Here is an 18,242-nt window from a genome sequence, read left to right on the forward strand (position 1 = left end):
ACCTGGATCACGAAACTGCGGAGGAAATCGGGTGAAGCCCTGAGTCAAAATGCAGCCCCGGAGCTTCGGGTGTGAAATTGACATGTTTGTGTCGAGGCAAATGGCGCTGTGCTGCGAGGCAGCTCTAGTGAGAAATCGCCCAAAGAGAACTATTATAACAACAAGTGTGAAGAAATACAAGAGAACAATGAAAAAAGAACAAGGGATCTGTTCCAAAAGATCCAAAAAAATTAAGGGGACATTTAGAACAAGGCTAGGCATGCTAAAAGACCAACAGGACAAAAAATAAAGAAAAGATGAGAACAATACACTGAAGAACCATACAGAAGAGATGAAAGGATGACAGATTTCGTCAAAGAAGTACCTTTTGAGGAAGAGCCTGCAATTTTAGCAACTGAAGTGAAAGCGGCACTCAAAGCAGTTGGGAGAAACAAATCACCAGGAGCAGATGGGATATCAGTAGAACTATTCAAGCCACAGAAATGGAGTCCATCAATATCTCAACAAGAATATGCCAACAAATATGGAAAATAAAACAATGGCTCACAGACTGAAAACACCCAATCTACATTCTAATTCTGAAAAAAGAGAACATCAAAGACTGCAGCAACTATCAGACCATCGAACTAATTTCTCACATGAGTAAAGTGATGCTCAAAATTTTACAACAGAGTTACCATGTATGGAACAAGAAATGCCAGACGTTCAAGTTGGATTCAGAAAAGGCAGAGACACTAGAGATCATATTGCAAATTTGCATTGGTTACTGGAGCATATGAGAGAATTTCAGAAGAAAATCAGGTTGTATTTCATTAAAAAATAATCTCATGTTTCACAGCAAAGCTTTTGACGGTGTGGATCAAGAAAAGCTATGGCTGGTTCTAAAAGAAATGGGTGTACCACAATATCTGATTGTTTTGATGTGCAACCTATACTGTGGACAAGAGGCTATTGTTAGGACAGAATACGGAGAAACAGAATGGTTTCCAACTGGCAATGATGTCAGACAAGGATGTGTTTGATCACCCTATCTGTTCAACTTGTATGCAGAACATATTGCAAGGAAAACTGGATTGAGTTTACAGGAAGGCAGAGTAAACACTCATGGAAGGAACATCAACAGTTTGAGATATGCAGGTGACACCATGTTACTGGCAGAAAATAGCAAAGACTTGAAACAACTACCGATGAAAGTTAAAAACAGAGATTGCCAGAGGATTACTGCAGAACATCAAGAAGACAAAAGTAATGATTATGGAGAGCTGATGATAAAGAAACAGAAATTGTTCAAGATTTTCTGTTACTTGGCTCCATTGTGATAGGACTTCTTGTAAGTTATTACTTCATAGGGTTGCCATAAGTTGAAACTGACTTGACAGTACTTAACACACACAGGAGTTGTGGTTAGCAGCCACAGTAAAGGTAAATATAGCCAAAAGGGATTACACCATTGAGATTAGCAATTTTTGGCTGCGGTCACACGGAACATTAGCCACGCAAGAGAGACGGAAGACAGGCGGATTTTCCGGGCGTGATCTCACTGGCACATCTGGGAAGCGTAGCGCTTCCGTGGCACAACCGAGGCTTCCCACCGAAAACGTGCAGCAAACACAGCTTAGAGGGAACATTGGTTAGCAGCCACAGTAAAGGCAAATATAGCCAAAAGGAATTATACCATTGGGATTAGCAATTATAGGATGCGGTCACACGGAGCATTAGGCACGCTAGAGAGACGGAAGATAGGCGGATTTTCGGGGCACGATCTCACCGCCACATCTGGGAAGCGTAGAGCTCCCGTGGTGAACCCGAGGCTTCCCGCTGAAGACACGCGGTTAAAGACACCTCGGAGGTACTAGTTTCCGGTAACCGCGGGGCATGGGCGGGCGTCTGATCGCGTTTCTGGTGGTAGTTCCGGCGCCCGCCCCTGCCCCCTTGTATAAAGGTGTTTTTTTTTCAACTGTCCATGGGATGCACACAAGCACCCAACGGGGCATGCGCACACTTTGGTGTCCGGAAAACAAAACACCCGTTTGCCGCGCCGCTTCTTTGCCGCGGCACAGGATTGTGGTGTGCTCGGCACCTCCCCCCTTCCACAGGACCTCCACCCACAGGAGGACTGATCGCTTAACCGTGCATTAGTTTGCCCCAGGGCAAACAGCCACGCTTTCCCCTCGCAGTTTCCTGCCCATGTGACCGGAGCCATAGTTAAGTTTTGCTTCAGTCGCATTCCCTTGCTTGCAGTTTTAGATTATTTGTAGGTTCCTAAGAGAGCAATCCTACATATGCTTACTAGGGAGTAAGTCCTATTGAACTCAGTGGCATTCCACTTCTGAGTATTCATGCTTATGACAGCACTGCAAGTTTCTCTACAACTCTATCCAACAGAGAAACCAATCCTGCACAAAACAGTTACGTTATTTATTTATTTATTTCAATTTGTATCCTGCCCTCCCCGCAAGTGAGCTCAGGACAAGTGACAACGGAAAAACAAATCATCAAAACAATTTACCAAAAAATAGTTAAAACAGTTAAAATAGCAGGTAGTACAGTACTAAAAGGTAAAGGTTTCCCTTGCTCGAAAGCTAGTCGAATCCGATTCTAGGGGGCGGTGCTCATCTCCGTTTCCAAGCCGAAGAGCTAGCGCTGTCCAAAGACATTTCCATGGTCATGTGGCCGGCATGACTAAACGCCAAGGTGCACGGAACGCTGTTACCTTCCCACCGAAGCGGTACCTATTTATCTTGCTTTCAAACTGCTAGGTTGGCAGGAGCTGGGGCCAGAGACGGGAGCTCACGCCATCACGTGGCACTAGGATCTCGAAGTGTCGAACTACAGACTTTACAGTCTGCAGCTCAGCGTCTTAACCTCTGAGCCACCACAGCCCCCTAGTACAGTACTAGAAATATATAAAGTTCCAGCCATACTGAATGATTAAAAACAACAACCAGGCCCTAGGACCAGAAAGTGATGATAGATCTCCTTAAAAATGTTCCAAATCCAGTTCGCGGGTGGGGGGGGAGGCTTCAGCAAGGGAGGCTGAATGATTGGGCACCCGCCACCTCAACCACAGGAATAATTTCTTGGAATAAGAGAGATGAATAAAGTTATCCTAATTCTGATCTGTGGTCCCTAACTGAAAAATGTGGGGTGAGCCATGGACACTGCTTATCTGCCTCTTCTTCCTTGTACCCCAGATAACACAGCTGGGAAAAAGTGTGATGTGATGCTACCCTATTAGCAGGGCTATTTTTGGGCAGGAACGCACAGGAACGGAGTTCCGGCTGGCTCCCAAGTTGGCCACACCCAGCAGGAACTCATTAACATAATAGGCCACACCCAACAGCAGGAAGTCATTAGGATTGGCTACATTAGGGGTGTGTGGCCTAACATGCAAAGGAGTTCCTGCTACAAAAAAAGCCCTGGGTTTTGACAACAAACAAGGTAAACAGAATAACAAGCAAAAGGTGGGTGTGGCTGGATGACCACACTTCTGGTAACATGTGGGTGTGGACTAATGTGCTAATGAGCTGTGCTGTCAGGGGTGTGGCCTAATATGCTAATGAGTTTCTGTTGTTGGGTGTGGCCTATTATGCTAACGAGCTCCTGCTGGGCTTTTTCTACAAAAAGACCCCTGCGCCTTCCTCTCACAAGCAGCAGCCAATAAACTGTAATGGGGGAAGGAACAAATGTGAGTACATTATCATCATATAGCACATTTTTTAACTATATGTTACTGGGGAGACAAGATGGGAGATGAGCACCAGTGGTACCCATTTATCTCCTCACAACATGTGGTTGCAGATGGCTTGTTCACATTTTTACAACTCTTGAAATATATAAACAAACCAAACGCAGAAAGGATTTCAAGATTTGCCACCTTAGGCTAACTGGTTTTACTATAAACTGGTCTTCAGTGTAGAAGAATGAATTCCATTGCTTTAAGTCCTACCCTCTGATTCTTTATTCAAAATCACTCATGTGGGATAGAATTTTTTCCACTCTCTTGCTCCAATAAACAGAATGACTTGGGTTCGAGTTGTAGGAGACATTTCAAGTTCTGTCTGACGTCTCGTTCTTTGTGTGCACGTGCGTGCGTGCATTTTTGTAACTTACAAATTTGATTGCTTTCGTATCTCTTCCTATTCAAATGTGTTTTCATTGTTCAAATGGTAACTTTTTTGGAACTTGATGAGAAACCCACTCCTGCCAAATGAGTCCAGGTGCTGCTAATGCCCAGTCAAAAGTGTAAAGTAAACCCTAAAAAATCACACCAAAAAATGTCTTAAAATTATGAGACTTCAAATAGAAAACTTATGGGGCAGTTATTTTTCTTTGTTTTTGATCCTGATATTAGGTCATACTACCAATAGCTTTTCTGCAAACACAAAGGCTAGAAACTTATGAAGAAACAGGTACTATTTTTATGTTTGTTTAGCAATATCCTGTGATCACAGAGAATTACTCATGTTCAACTGTGGATTCTAGAATCAAGTATACTGATCCCCTACTGTAGTTACTGTCTTTCTGTATTACCTCTACAATATTTAAAATGTATCAACTCCATCTTTTCCCCCCATTTCATGGTAAAGTAACCATTTATGGGAGGGAAATATGACATTTTATAGTCCACAGCACACTATTTTAATACGCGTCATTTGACAAAGTGTTTCAAAGTCTCATGATCTAAGTCAATAGTGACCAATAATCTTTTTTTTTTAAAATCTCACCTTGAATTTATAATAGAAGAGATAGCGTATTTCCATATATTTAGCTTGGGGAATTAAATTAAGCAGTTAAATAAACACTCGAAGTAGTTAAACCTCTTTAAAAAAAACACCCACAAATCATGCTTAACAAACTAATCTGAATGCCAATTATTTTAATTCAGATTACAAAAACCTTAATTAACAATGAAGATCTAACATTAATATTTTGGCTTAAGAATCATATATATATATATACACACACACACAGAGGAGAAAAAAATTAACATCATATGAATGAATAAATAAGACAATCTTTCTGAAACCTCAAGGCAGGATTAGTGATGCAGGCAGACGGAGTTATTAAACACATTCTAAATTAAACGCCTCTATGAATTTTATACTGAAATATATTTTGATAGTTTTGCATGCCAAATGTGACATTTTGTATTTGAGATTCATCTTCTGTAGTAATTTTGGAAATGTCATACAAACAAAGATTTTGTCATTTAACCAATGGAATTACTATGCATGGCCAGTTAGCCTCCTCTCTTTCTGGCTCTTCTGGTTGTTTCAAGTCAGCAAGCCATAAAAAATCTTTATCTCTCTGAAACACAGCAATTTGGAAGATAATCGAATAGTGACTGGGGGGCAAAAACGCCAGTCTGAGGAATTATACCACAATCTCTCTTGCATTTACAACCTTCCCTCAAAGCGAGTGTCAGTTGAGTAGGAAAAGGAGATAGGAGATTCATCAAATCTCAAGCTTGTCTCATTTGCATGGTGGCAAAGCCGCCTCCCCTTCTCCTCCTGCAGACAGACTTTTGCCTGGACGGTGCTGACAAAGCGTTTTGAAGAGCTCCAGCCTTGCCAAAAGGAATCACGGTTAATATTTTTTAAAATGTTCCATTTAAGCACGGAGTTGCATCTGTTGAGATACATACGTTTAAATCCGCTGAAGTGCTAATACGTTAAAAAAAATGTAAAGGGAAAGCTTTCATACAAGGAAGCCGATATAACTCATCTTGTCGTTTTGCAGTTTACATTAAGAAAAAGCACACTTCCCCTCCCAAAAATTCCAAAACCCTTCCCCCCCCAACTCACCTTCCAGCAAAGCCCTGCTGCTCTACTTGATTCATTAGTCAGTCCTGCAAGGTTACCCAACTTGGCAGCGATTCCCTTTTTACAGGCATTCGGTGCTTTCAACGCTCGTCTTTCTTCCTTGCTTCAGTGACAAAGAAAGAGTGGAGGGAGAAATTTAATAAAATGCATAAATTAAAGAAAGCGTTAACCCTTGAAAATGACATGCATCTTAATACGTTCCTTAAATATATATATATGTATGATAACAAATGTAATGCAAGGAGAAGAATTTTGGACAGAGGTTTGTTTAAGTTTCAAAAAGTGGCAAAGGAATATGTGAACACTGACCACACAAAGTCATGTGTGGCAGTTTGGACTGAGGCCAAAGTGCAACGGGCCACAATCCAGCAAACCCTGTGAGGCTCATGTTTACTGGACCGTGGCCACGATGTTTCACTGACAAAATCTAAGAGGTAGACATGGCTTATTTGTGCTAGACCAATAGCACAGCATGAACAGGAAAACTATCCATCAGGGACCAGAAATCCAAAACCTAGAGTTCTAGGGTGAAGCAGTAGTAACATTATTCTGGTGCCAGCTACCTCAGTAACCAGCTCTGTGGAGAGACCATGGTCAACCAATGAAGCTGAACAGCAGAAGGCTCAGGACGGAGCAAAGAAAGGGCTTTGTTGCATTACACATCAGTGATGCATGAAATGCATGGCTATAGCATGTGTGCACTAACTTAGATGATTTTTTTAAAAGGATCCAGAAAACTGAGAGGTGGGAAGTCTGTTAATGAAAACGATATGGAAAATCCAATAGGTGTATACTCTGAGAAAGAAGGAGCAGCCACCCGCAAGGAAAAGGCCTTCATTTCGGAGAAGGATCGAGGATTCAGAAGAAAAGTCAATAGGCTTGCAAATGGGAGCCAGTTTGGTGTAGTGGTTAAGGGCGCAGACTCTAATCTCGGAGAACCAAGTTTGATTCCTCACTCCTCCACATGTAGCTGCTGGTGTGACCTTGGGTCCATCACAAGTTCTTTCAGAGCTGTTCTCTCAGGAGCACTCTGGATTTAGAGCAATTAGGTTAAACTTTGCCCCACTTTTGAGTCAGGAAAGAAATGAATGCTGCAAAATCCTGAAGGGCAGTTACCTGCCCCCCCCCATACTTCTGAGAGCTGAAACAGACTTTTTTGGTGTGTGAATTAAAATCAGTGGTACCCTTCGCCCCATCATTGAAATGGTAATTTTAAAAGTTCTCTTTGGTGATTACCATTTCAATGATGGGGTGAAGGGTACCACCAATTTTAATTCACACACCAAAAAAGTCTGTTTCAGCTCTCAGAAGTATGGGGGGGGGCAGGTAACTGCCCTTCAGGATTTTGCAGCATTCATTTCTTTCCTGTTAAACTTTTTACTTATTTAGTTTGCTCATGATGAAAATTATTTCACTTAATTTGGTTAGAGCTACATTGACACGGGGTTCATTAGGACACCCATTTGCTTGCAATTCAATCTAAAATTAAATACACTTTGTTGTGGATTTTATTACTTTTAAACTACTGTATCTATTGCCTTTATTAGCAGCTAATACACAATTATGAAGGTAAACAGCTTTCCATTACTTCATTTGATCTCTTTCAGGGGTGCACCATTTTTCTCCCTGATCCTTCCATGGTGCTAGAAGCCGGTGCTAGTGAACATCAGTCCATTTCACCTCTTTCACTTTCCCTACTGCTGAGCCCTCCTTTCCAGGTCCAGTTTTCCCTCTTTGACTTTCCAAAATCTGATTTTCAGCTACATTCGTCATTCTTCTTTAATTACTAGTGGATTTATTTTAAGTTACTTGCTGCATTCATGCTGTTTTCTCATTATACGAAAGATAACAAAAGTAGGAATTTAGGAAGTTACACAGTCAATCTACCTGGTTATCTTACTGTGACTGGATGAAGATGCTGACTGTCACGGGCTGGGGTGCCAGTCATAGGGAGTCCAGAACAAGCCAAGGTCAGGAGCCAAGAAGACAGACTTCCAGTTGATGGCGGCACGCTAGCAGACTCACCTCCCGGACTTCCCGGGGGTGAAGCTGCGCTCCAGCCAAAGGAGGGGGGGGTGCAGGCTCACTACTCCCCCAGGGACCCGGCTGAAGGGACCCTGGCCATGGAGCTTTTGAGAGGTTGCCTCTTCGATGGCGTAATGCCAGAGAATTGAGGCACCTCTCTGCTCTGATGGTTCTTTGTGCTGAGAGACCGAATGGACTAAGTGACGCTGACCGGGGCAAGCACAGACGATCGAGCGTGAAATGGAATGTAAACGAGGTCTGTGGACCGAGTATGAACGTGAGTCATTAAGCATTGATTAAAAAGAAAAGAAGCTGCCCACCCCCACCCCACGGAACAGAAAATAAGGTGAGCGGGGGAGGGACGCCTTCCAAACGCATAGACTTTAGAGCGATTGAGGGGGGGAGCGGATGCATAAAAGGTTAAAACTACTAAGGAGTACTTACCAAGGCGAGTGCGAGTGTTAAGGAGCATATTCAGAGACTTTTTAAAAGTTTGCAAAAGTAAACAAAGAGAAAAAGATGGCGGGGAAGAGGACGGAGAAAGACAAGCATCTGAAATAGAAAGTAACTGAGAGCCCAAAACCGGAAGGCGTCTACGAGCCCGCAAAGACTTTGGCAGACTCCATGCGCCACCTGCTGGACCAAATGAATAATCTCAAAGAGCAGATGACATCAATGACCCAGTGTATCACCACTCAACAAAATCAGATAAGCGATACTCTGAAAATGATGAATCAAACAAATGAGAAGGTGAAAGAAGTGGACGCCACTACCCAAAAGGTGAGGAAGAAAGTACAAAAACTGGAAAAGAAGCAAGTTTTTACAGAAGAGCAGTTGCTACAATTACAAATGGAAAAGGCTAATATGATCCTTCGCTTTCAGGACGTGCCAGAGACTAAGGGAGAGAATCTGAAGGAAGTGATGAGTGAAATACTGGCCCCAGTGACAGAGATGAAGGCAGAATTTTTGCTAAGCGAAATGGATGTGGCCTACAGGTCATATTCAGGATACATAAATAAAAATAATCTGCCTGGGGAAATTGTCGTAAGATTCTGAAAGAGGCATGTAAGGGATGCAATCCTGAAAGCAGTATCTGGAGCACCCCTGAGAGCTGGGGAGAGTGTCATCAGAGTACTGAAGGATATTCCATTTGAAATAAGACAGCGGAGAAAGAAAGGGCCAGAGGAGGAAGAAAAAGAAGGGGACAGCAAGTCCAGTGGCGAGCTGGACTCGGGTTCATCCGGAGAGGACTCTCTGTCTGAGAAAGGGGCAGCAGCTCCTAAAAGTCCTTATAAGTTGCGGAAGAGACTGGACAAGAAGAAGTGAAGGCTGAAGGACTCTGAATTGTACCTTTGAAAAATTTTGAATTGAGATGCTTTGGGGTATTTCCTGATATCAGTTAAATTTAAGATGTGGGAAAAATTAACAGACTACGTGACTCAGTTTGTAATGAGATTAATATGATTAAGACTAGATGTGTATTTAAGCTGATTAGAAGATCTCCTCTCTTGGGTTTTTAGTCAGTAGTGGGTGTCTTTTCTTTATCCCCTTAAATGTAGTCCCCTTCCTTATTTCTGTTATAGTTTGTAGTTTTAATAAAAATGCAATAAAAAATTCCCCATCGGGGAGCAAAAAAAAGGGGGGGAGCCAAGAAGACAGTGCAAAGTCCAAAAAGCCAAGCTGGGGTCAGAAGCCAGAAACACAGTGCCAAGTCCAAATCACTAACCAGAAACATAGTCCAAAGCCAAGCCGGGGTCAGGAGCCAGGAACACAGAGCCAAGTCCAAAGCCAGGGGGTCCAAAGGTCTAAGTGCAAAAGATGAGCCAGACTGGATGCTAGCAGCACAAAGCTGACTTGTTGCTTCCACAAAGAGTACTGCCCAGAGTGTGGCGTTAAATTATGTTACCAATTAGCCAGCTGCACGATTGGCCAGGCTCCTGTTAGAACTCTGGGCTGGCTGAGCATCTCCCTTGTAGCCTGGCCTCTCTTCACCTGTGTGCTAAATTTTGTCACAGTCACTCCCTTAAACGAGTCACACGTGGGGGTGAGTCAGGAGGACTTTCAGCTTGCAGTTCTTTCTTCTTATCTGGGCCAGGTGTGAAGATTGCTGTTACAGGCACTTGCCAGCTATCCTCCTCTGCTGCTTCAGAGGGGCCAGCTGCGGTTTCTGCAGGCGCTGTCAGCTCATCCTCATCCTCATCCATGCCCATGACACTGACTTTGTTTAAATAAGTATCTTCTCTAGATAGAAATGCATATTTTTTCTCTTTCCTTTCATACAACATAACTGTGCCTGTTTTCCCATCAGTAGGTGTCACTACAATACTATTAGCACAGCTAACAGCTCCACAGCGGCACAGTGATAAAATATAAGGAAACATCCTTAGGAAACATTTTTTTATAGTATGGAGAGAGAATCTTTTCTAATTCTGTGGTTAATTTATCCAAAACAAGATTATATTTAAATTATTAAAACAAGCAGCTAACCATGGGGAGAAAAGAAGCTGGGATAAAGCAAAAGAGAGGATTTACAAAAATAACTACTCCAAGTATGTCAGGAGACAGTTTCTACCACATGCTTTTAAATATAAATAATCAAAGACAGAAGAAGTAACAAATACAAAATTAAAAGACCAGAAATCTAGAACAATTCCTTGCACTGAGACACAAGATTGTACCCCCAAAATTAATCTCAGATTAGATGGTGCTGTCCGACATATTGAGTGCCACAAACAAAAAATGAGGGAAAGTACAGCATGCTAGACATGCCTGTGCTCTTGCAGGAAGGACTAGGCTTCTGGCAGTGAGGTATCTATATCATATTCACATGATAAAGAATGATTTAGGTGGGTAGCTGTGTTGGTCTGAAGCAACAGAGCAACGTTAGAGTCCAATGGGACCTTTAAGGCAAACAATGTTTAATTCTGGGTATAAGCTTTCGTGTGCAGAATTAAACTTTGTTGGTCTTCAAGGTGCCACTGGACGCAAGCGTATGATAAAGAATGTAACTTGTAAAGCCAACCCTGATAGTTAAACAAATAAGCTGTGACACATGATCTCAAATCCCAGGTTCATACAGAAAGCAGTTTTATAATTTAGCCCTTTTAAAAATAATCTATCCTGGATTTTCCCATCAAATATGAAAACTAGCAGAAGTCTAGCAGCCTCCTTGGTGGCTGAGGTGGGGAGGATGTCAGTAGATCTGGAAAACAAAGAGCACCTTTGGCCGATTATTTATTCTAGAATTGCTTTGAGTGTTGCCAGAAAGCAGTATATCAGGATTTTAAACCGATAAATAGAAAATTCTATTGTTTAATTGTTATATTTATCCCACCTCTCCAGGGAACCGGCCTGAGGCAACTTACAAAATAAAACATAATAAAAACAAAATTAAAATTCAGTATTAAAAACCCAGCCACAACATAAAAACAGACCGCTGAGAAGCTTATAGTAACGGTTTCAGGTTAAAAGAGCACTAAAATGGTGTTTAAAGACCCCTGGATGTGAGAGGAACTGTGTAACCTATTGCTGTGTAAGTCTGTTCTATTATCTCACCCTTTCAAATGGATCTCTTTAGAAGTTCTGAATCAACGTTAGTTTCTTCAAAGTTCAATGACAAACATCATAAAGTGAACCAAATCACAACACCACTTTTCTTCTCTTGAAGATTAATTCGTCCCCAATCACCTGGGAGTCTTCAGACAGAGTATGTTAGAAAGGCCAAGACATTCTATTAATAATACATACCTTGGTGAGACCTTAACAAGTTTTGTATTGAACTTTGCGCGCTGGAAAACATTCTTCTGTTTTAAACCCTACGTGGAAGAAAGTTTTAAATTTTAAAAGTCTGCAGAGTATACTGCTTTATTAGATTTATTAAATCAGTATAAAATTCAAATACTTAATATTACAGCTTTTAAAATATATATATACTATTTCTACCGTTTTCTTATGATTTGTCTGAGGCCTGACCTACATGTGTAGCAGAGAGGCGTAGCAGAAGTCTGAGATAGTAGAATGGAATGTACCACTTCGGACTGAGTGGAGAAAGCCACATTTTTAATGCTTCCCCATGTAAAAACTTTGCACAATTTGTTTAAAAAATCAGCACATCTGGGGGAAAGGGTCTAGCCTCACCTTCCTGTACTAGTTTTCAATTTACAAGTAAAAGGAAAGGACTATTTAGGACCAATGTTCCCTCTAAGCTGTGGAGTCTTGTGAGCCAAAATTCTACTTTTTGAGCTACTGGCATTAAAGTTGTGAGCAAGCGATTGGGCTCCTGCATAAATTAGTTTGCTCTGGAGCCATCCTCCCTGAGCGAAGGCAAAAATGTGTGAGCCGGAGGCTAAAAAGCTGTGAGCTAGCTCACACTAACTCAGCTTAGAGGGAACACTGTTTAGGACTGCGCAGGTATGGGCTACCAGGGTTCAATTTCTGCAGCTCCCTTTGGATTCCATGTAACAAAATAAAGAGCTGGCAACCAGGACATGCCTGAAGAGTACAAAACTTGCTTTCTTATTTCAGTCTCTGGAATTGCCAGGGACAGGATATAGATTTAGCTCACATTCCAATGGAGTCTCTGCTGCAAGTGTTAATGAATGGTTGTTCCTCTTGGGAAAGGTAAACCGGTGCACTTGGAGGGATGGGTGCACGGCAGTGTTCCCTCTAAGCTGAGTTATTGTGAGCTGGCTCACAGGTTTTTAGCCTCCAGCTCACACATTGTTGTCTTAGCTCAGGAAGGAGGGCTCCAGAGCACACTAATTTATGCAGTAGCCAAATCGCTCGCTCACAACTTTAACGCCAGGAGCTCACAAAGCAGAATTTTTGCTCACAAGACTCCACAGCTTAGAGGGAGCATTGGCGCACGGGCACATGTATGAAACCTGCCCACTGAGCAGACAAGGGATAATCTCACGCACCATTGCCAGAGACCCCATGAGTAGGGCTTGGAAAATTCCTGGAGATCGGGGGGGGGGGCAGATGGAGGCTGAGGAAGGCAGGGTTTGGGTAGGGGAGGAACTTCAGTGGGGCATAATGCCATAGAGTCCACCTTCCAAAGTGGCTATTTTTTCCAGGTGAGCTGATCTCTGTTGCTTGGAGATTAGTGGTATTGGTGGGAGACCTCCAGCTACCACCTGGAGGTTGGCAAGCCTACCCATGCGAGTAGGTTATCTGCTCTCGCTTCTGAAGGATGTTCCAGTGTTGCAATATTTTTTGCAGTGCTTTCCACCAAGTCCAGGGGATGTGTTCAGGCACTGTCCTCTTCCTCAGACCTATCTCAAATGGAGTCTCTGGGTTCGCAGAGGGAAGCATTCCTTCACTCTTCCTTGAGACCTTCAGTCTGCAGTCAGTTTAAGGAAGAAAGACAGGCCAGATCTGGAACGGTGGTCCTTTGCTCCCTTGTGGATTTTAACTTTAAATCTGTTTAAGATGTTTTGACACAGTAGAACTAAGAGTTTACTTTTAGGTCCTTGTGCAAATGTGCAAACATGGGTTTTCCCCCCACTGTGCTAGCTAAAATATAGTTTTCAGCCTTGAATCATAACTTATGAATAAATGGCTTTGTGCCCAGAGTAAATCCAAGAACAAATGGAAGGGAGTTTGCAACAACTATTCTTTGGGGTGCTCAGTGGTGCTCTACGTCATGCCTTTAGGGAGCACAAAGCAGAAGCTTTAGTAGAGTCATGTGTTGACCTATATAGTAGTTTCTCTATAAGCCGTCCACATTCCTGTTCCTCTAACAGCCTAATGGACTAAACAGGAGTTGGACTATAGAGGCTGGAATACTGAAACAGGATTATTTTTTAAAAAATAAATGTTTATTGCTTTTATATACTGAAACAGGATTAAAGCTGCCACAAATTTCACAGCAAACCTGCTTAAAAGTCAAATGTACCCTGTTCAGTCCTTGTGATCAGACCATGAGCCGATCAAGGATATGTTCAGCTTGCATTGAGCAACTCAAATAGCTGCCTGATTGTCAGAAAGCAACTTACATTTGGCTGGTCTCCCAGACATTTTCTGCACAAGCACATCTCCTCGCTCCTGCATTTGTATCCCTCCACCTCTTTCACTCATTTCCACGAAGGGATTTGCAGTCCGACATGCAAAAACGTAGTTTGTCCTCTCTTGTGGCGCAGCATCACACTTCCCTGTTTCCAGGAATTCCCTTGCTGTGCCACAAGAGGGAGCAAACTGCATTTTTGCACCTCGGACTGCAAAGAGCTCTGCAGAAATGAGAGAAAGCGGCAGAGGAATGCAAATGCAGGAGCGAGGAGACCTGTTTGTGCAGAAAACGTCTCAGCACTTCCCTATATCCTAGCCTTGCTGTGTTGGGACAAAAGAAAACATCAGGGTGAATCAGAAGCCAGCTCACAGCTGATGCGGGGATCGGCTTGGAATGGGATTCTGAGCCTCCATGCCCACCCTCAGAAACACAGCTATATAGTGAAGCTGGAAATCAGAAGAGATCAGCTTCTGATATCCCAATTGCAAAAGGGAGAGAAAAAAGAGAGAACCTCTTTCTTTCTTTCTTTCTTTCTTTCTTTCTTTCTTTCTTTCTTTCTTAGCCCAAGCTAACTGCTTGTGGTAGAGAGAAGCAACCTGTTTCTCCCTCCCTCCCTCCAACTAAGAGCACGGGCTACAGGGAACAGGAGCCATCTCCTCCTCCTCCCTCCAGCCCAAGCCCACAGCTGGGAGTGGAGGGGAAAGAAGGGAAACCAGCAGGGATTCAGACCACCACCCCCTGCCCAATTTGCTCATTTCAACCAGTCTGATATTCAGCTAAATTTCCACAATGAGAGATCAATCAGAAGAACCTGAGTTCCATCTCACCGATGCACTTACCTGAGGGTCAGCTCCTGATTTTATTTATTTGTTTATTTATACCTTCGAATTGGTTGTTCTTCCTGGGCGGTCTTTCGGTTGTCAGTGCTCGATTCCTGGTGTGGTCGTCCGGTCCGGCGGCTTCTTTCGGCGGGCCCGTCTGGTATGTGGGTTGTATCGACTTACAGCCCAGCTAATGTCCGTACGGCTCCATTGCGCTTGCGTCACGTCACCACGTCCTTCTGTGGCTCCGCCTCTGTCTCCACCTCCATCGCTCCGCTTGCCTTCGCTCAGCCGCTCCGACGCTACGCCACTCCATCGCCGCCATTTCCACCATCACCGCCGCCGCTGCTGTTGCTTCTACTGCTCCTGCCACACACACCCGTACAGGGAGGGTGCCCCCTGCCACCTAAGGGCAGGTACCCATTCATCTACTCGCTTATATTAATTGCTTTTGAACCACTGGGTGGGCAGGAGCTGGGACTAGGGCCAGGAGCTCATCCTGGCCATGGTGGGTCTCGAACAGCTGTAGCAGCTGTTCACCAGCAGGCATTTTACCGCCTGCGCCACCGCTCCCTATTCTCACCTCCCCCCAAATCAGCCAGGTACAGAGCGAAATTTCCACAGCAGGAAATTAGAAGCCAACTCCCAGTTGATCCCTCATCAGCTAGGAGTTGCCTGTTCCTGCAAATAGAGGTAACAGGCTGCAAACAGCCTGCCAGTCCATTGGCGGCCTGATCACTACTAAGGTGAGACAAACTGGCGAGTGCTTGATTATTCCTAAGCAGAATGGTACATGATAGGATATTTAGATAACACAAAGATATTAGAAAGCCCAAGAAGAATATAAATATATACAGAGCTGGGACAAAATAAATGTATCAGTCTCGTTTTGAGATTTGGTCCTGGTGAATATTCATTTGAGGCCTGGGCTGGTACTCAAGGTAAAGGGAGAATTTCTTAAAGTGTTCCTCTGTATAGAAACCCTACCTCCAAATTTCTTAGTCCGTATCTCCATGAACCTGCCTGTGGTGGCTTACAAAATAAAAACAATGCAAACAAATTTTCAAAAAGATATCAATTAAAATCCTACCTTAAAAATGTCCCTGTCCATTATAAAAACATAGATCATAAAAACAGATGACAGACAGCTGAAAACAACAGTTCCCAGACTAAACATTCAGCTAAACTTCCACGATGAGAGATCAGTCAGAAGAACCTGAGTTCCATCTCATTGACACACTTACCTGAGGATCAGGCTAAACAAACACATTTTGGCCTGGTGCCTAAAAGAAAGCAACAGAGGAGCCAGGTGAGCTTTGAGAGGAAGAGCACCCCATCAATGAGGGGCTGCTACCAATGCTCCCTCTAAGCGGGGGGGGGGGGTCTTGTGAGCAAAAATTCTACTTTGTGAGCTACTGGCATTAAAGTTGTGAGCCAGCAATTTGGCTACTGCATAAATTAGTTTGCCCTGGAGCCATCCTTCCAGAGCTGAGGCAACAATGTGTGAGCTGGAGGCTGAAAAACGGTGAGCTAGCTCACACTTGAGCTGCGGTGGCTTAAGTGGTTAAGACGCTGAACTGCAGGCTGTGGAAGGTCAGTAGTTCAGCAGTTCGAGACCCGGGTGCCACATGATGGAGTGAGCTCCCATCTCTAGTTCCAGCTCCTGCCAACCTAGCAGTTCGAAAGCAAGAAATTGCAAGTAGATAAATAGGTACCACTTCGGTGGGAAGGTAACAGCGTTCCATGCACCTTGGTGTTTAGTCATGCCGGCCACATGACCACGGAAACGTCTTCGGACAGCGCTGGCTCTTCGGCTTTGAAACGGAGATGAGCACCGCAGCCCTAGAGTCAGACCCAACTGGCTTTCGAGCAAGGGAACCTTTACCTTTACTTTACCTCACACTAACTCAGCTTAGAGGGAACACTGGGCCTGCTCCTGAAAAAGTCCTGTCTCTGATTGCTAGAAGTAAGAACCAGCACTTTGAATTGTGCCCAGAAACCAACAGACATCCAGTGCAGATTTTTCAGCAGCAATACCCATATCCTGCCCCTGACAACAGCCTGGCTGCTGCATATTGGACAAGTAGAACTCTCTTGACCATATCCAAAGGCAGCCCCATGTAAAGTGTATTACAGTAATATAAGATGGCTCTTAGCAGAGCATGAATCACAGTGGCCAGATCATGAAACAGCTGCAGCTGGCGTATCGACCAAAGTTCATAAAAGAAAGACCCTAGGTGACACAGATCCTGTAGGCCAGGATCCCCAAATAGTCCGCCCCCGTGCAAGCCCCTCCAGTCCTTATGTTGAAAAGGAAACATTTCAATTGACTAACAGCTGAGCCTTGAAGGAGAAGACTGTGACAACAAGCAACACTTATCTGGATTTAAGTAGTAAAACAGTGCTGAGGTGAACACTAGGACCCAGTTAGACCAGGGTAAAAGTCAAGATGCAGAGGGAAGACCATGCTTCCTACATTCTTAGGCTCTCATTCATAAGGATAAGAAAGGAAATAACCAGGTATGTTGTGAAAGATATAACTGCAGCGATGTCATTGCTTTAGGGTGACCGTGGATATTTGACAGAAGCACAAAGAACAAACTAAATTATACAGGATATTTTCCTTGTTGGAAAATCTGAATGTGGTCCATCTCCCCAACATTCAATATGAAATAAAGTACTGCACAATGTACACCTGACGGTCTAATTAGCTGAATTCAAAGGATTTTGGGGAGTACCACAGAGGGAATGCTGATTAGTCCAGGGAAAAGAAAGGCCCTACTATCAGCACCTCTAATCTCCCTGAGTATCAACAGCAAAACAACATGAATTCTGCCACTAGCGTATTTTTAGATTTCTGTATCTTTCGCTTTTCTTTCTTTTCTTTTTTTAAACTCCAAGTAGAGGTATGTCCAAATGGAGGAGGAGATAACAGGCTGACGAATGGGGCAGGAGGTAGAATGAAACCCCCAAGGTATCATATAAGTAACGTAATACCTTTGAGTCCCTACCTGAAGGCAAGTGACATATCAATTAAGACTACCATAAAAAGGTAAAAACCCAATTAAATAATTATCCCTTCCACTTGTGACTATTAAGAGCTAATTAAATTCTATATGTTCTATTACATGTGGATTCAAATTCTCCCTTGCCAGTTAGGGAAAGGTATTCAGTGGTTCCAGATGTGACTTAATAAACACTGAAATGCATATTGTGCTGGGGCCACGGCAATGGGACTCATGGGGGCTGGTACAAAAAATGTAGCTTTTGCTGACAGCTATAACACAAAGACATCCAAATCACAGTAATATTTCATCCCATAAAAACAGGCAGTCCTCTGGATTTCTGTTCATACTCAGGTTTGTGCACACTACTGATTACAATTCATAACAGTATTACAGTTGCTGGATGACTATTCCTTAGTTATGCAAATACAGGTTAATAGTCCAGAATGATCAAATCACATCCGACCTTTGGGTTAAGATGGAGATGGAAGAAGAAGAAGAAGAGGAGGAGGAAGAGGAGGAGGAGGAGGTGGAGGAGGAGGAGGTGAAGGAGCAGAAG

Source organism: Gekko japonicus, unplaced genomic scaffold, assembly GCF_001447785.1.
Source record: "Gekko japonicus isolate JY-2015 unplaced genomic scaffold, Gekko_japonicus_V1.1 scaffold423, whole genome shotgun sequence".
NCBI classification, from domain to species: Eukaryota; Metazoa; Chordata; class Lepidosauria; order Squamata; family Gekkonidae; genus Gekko; species Gekko japonicus.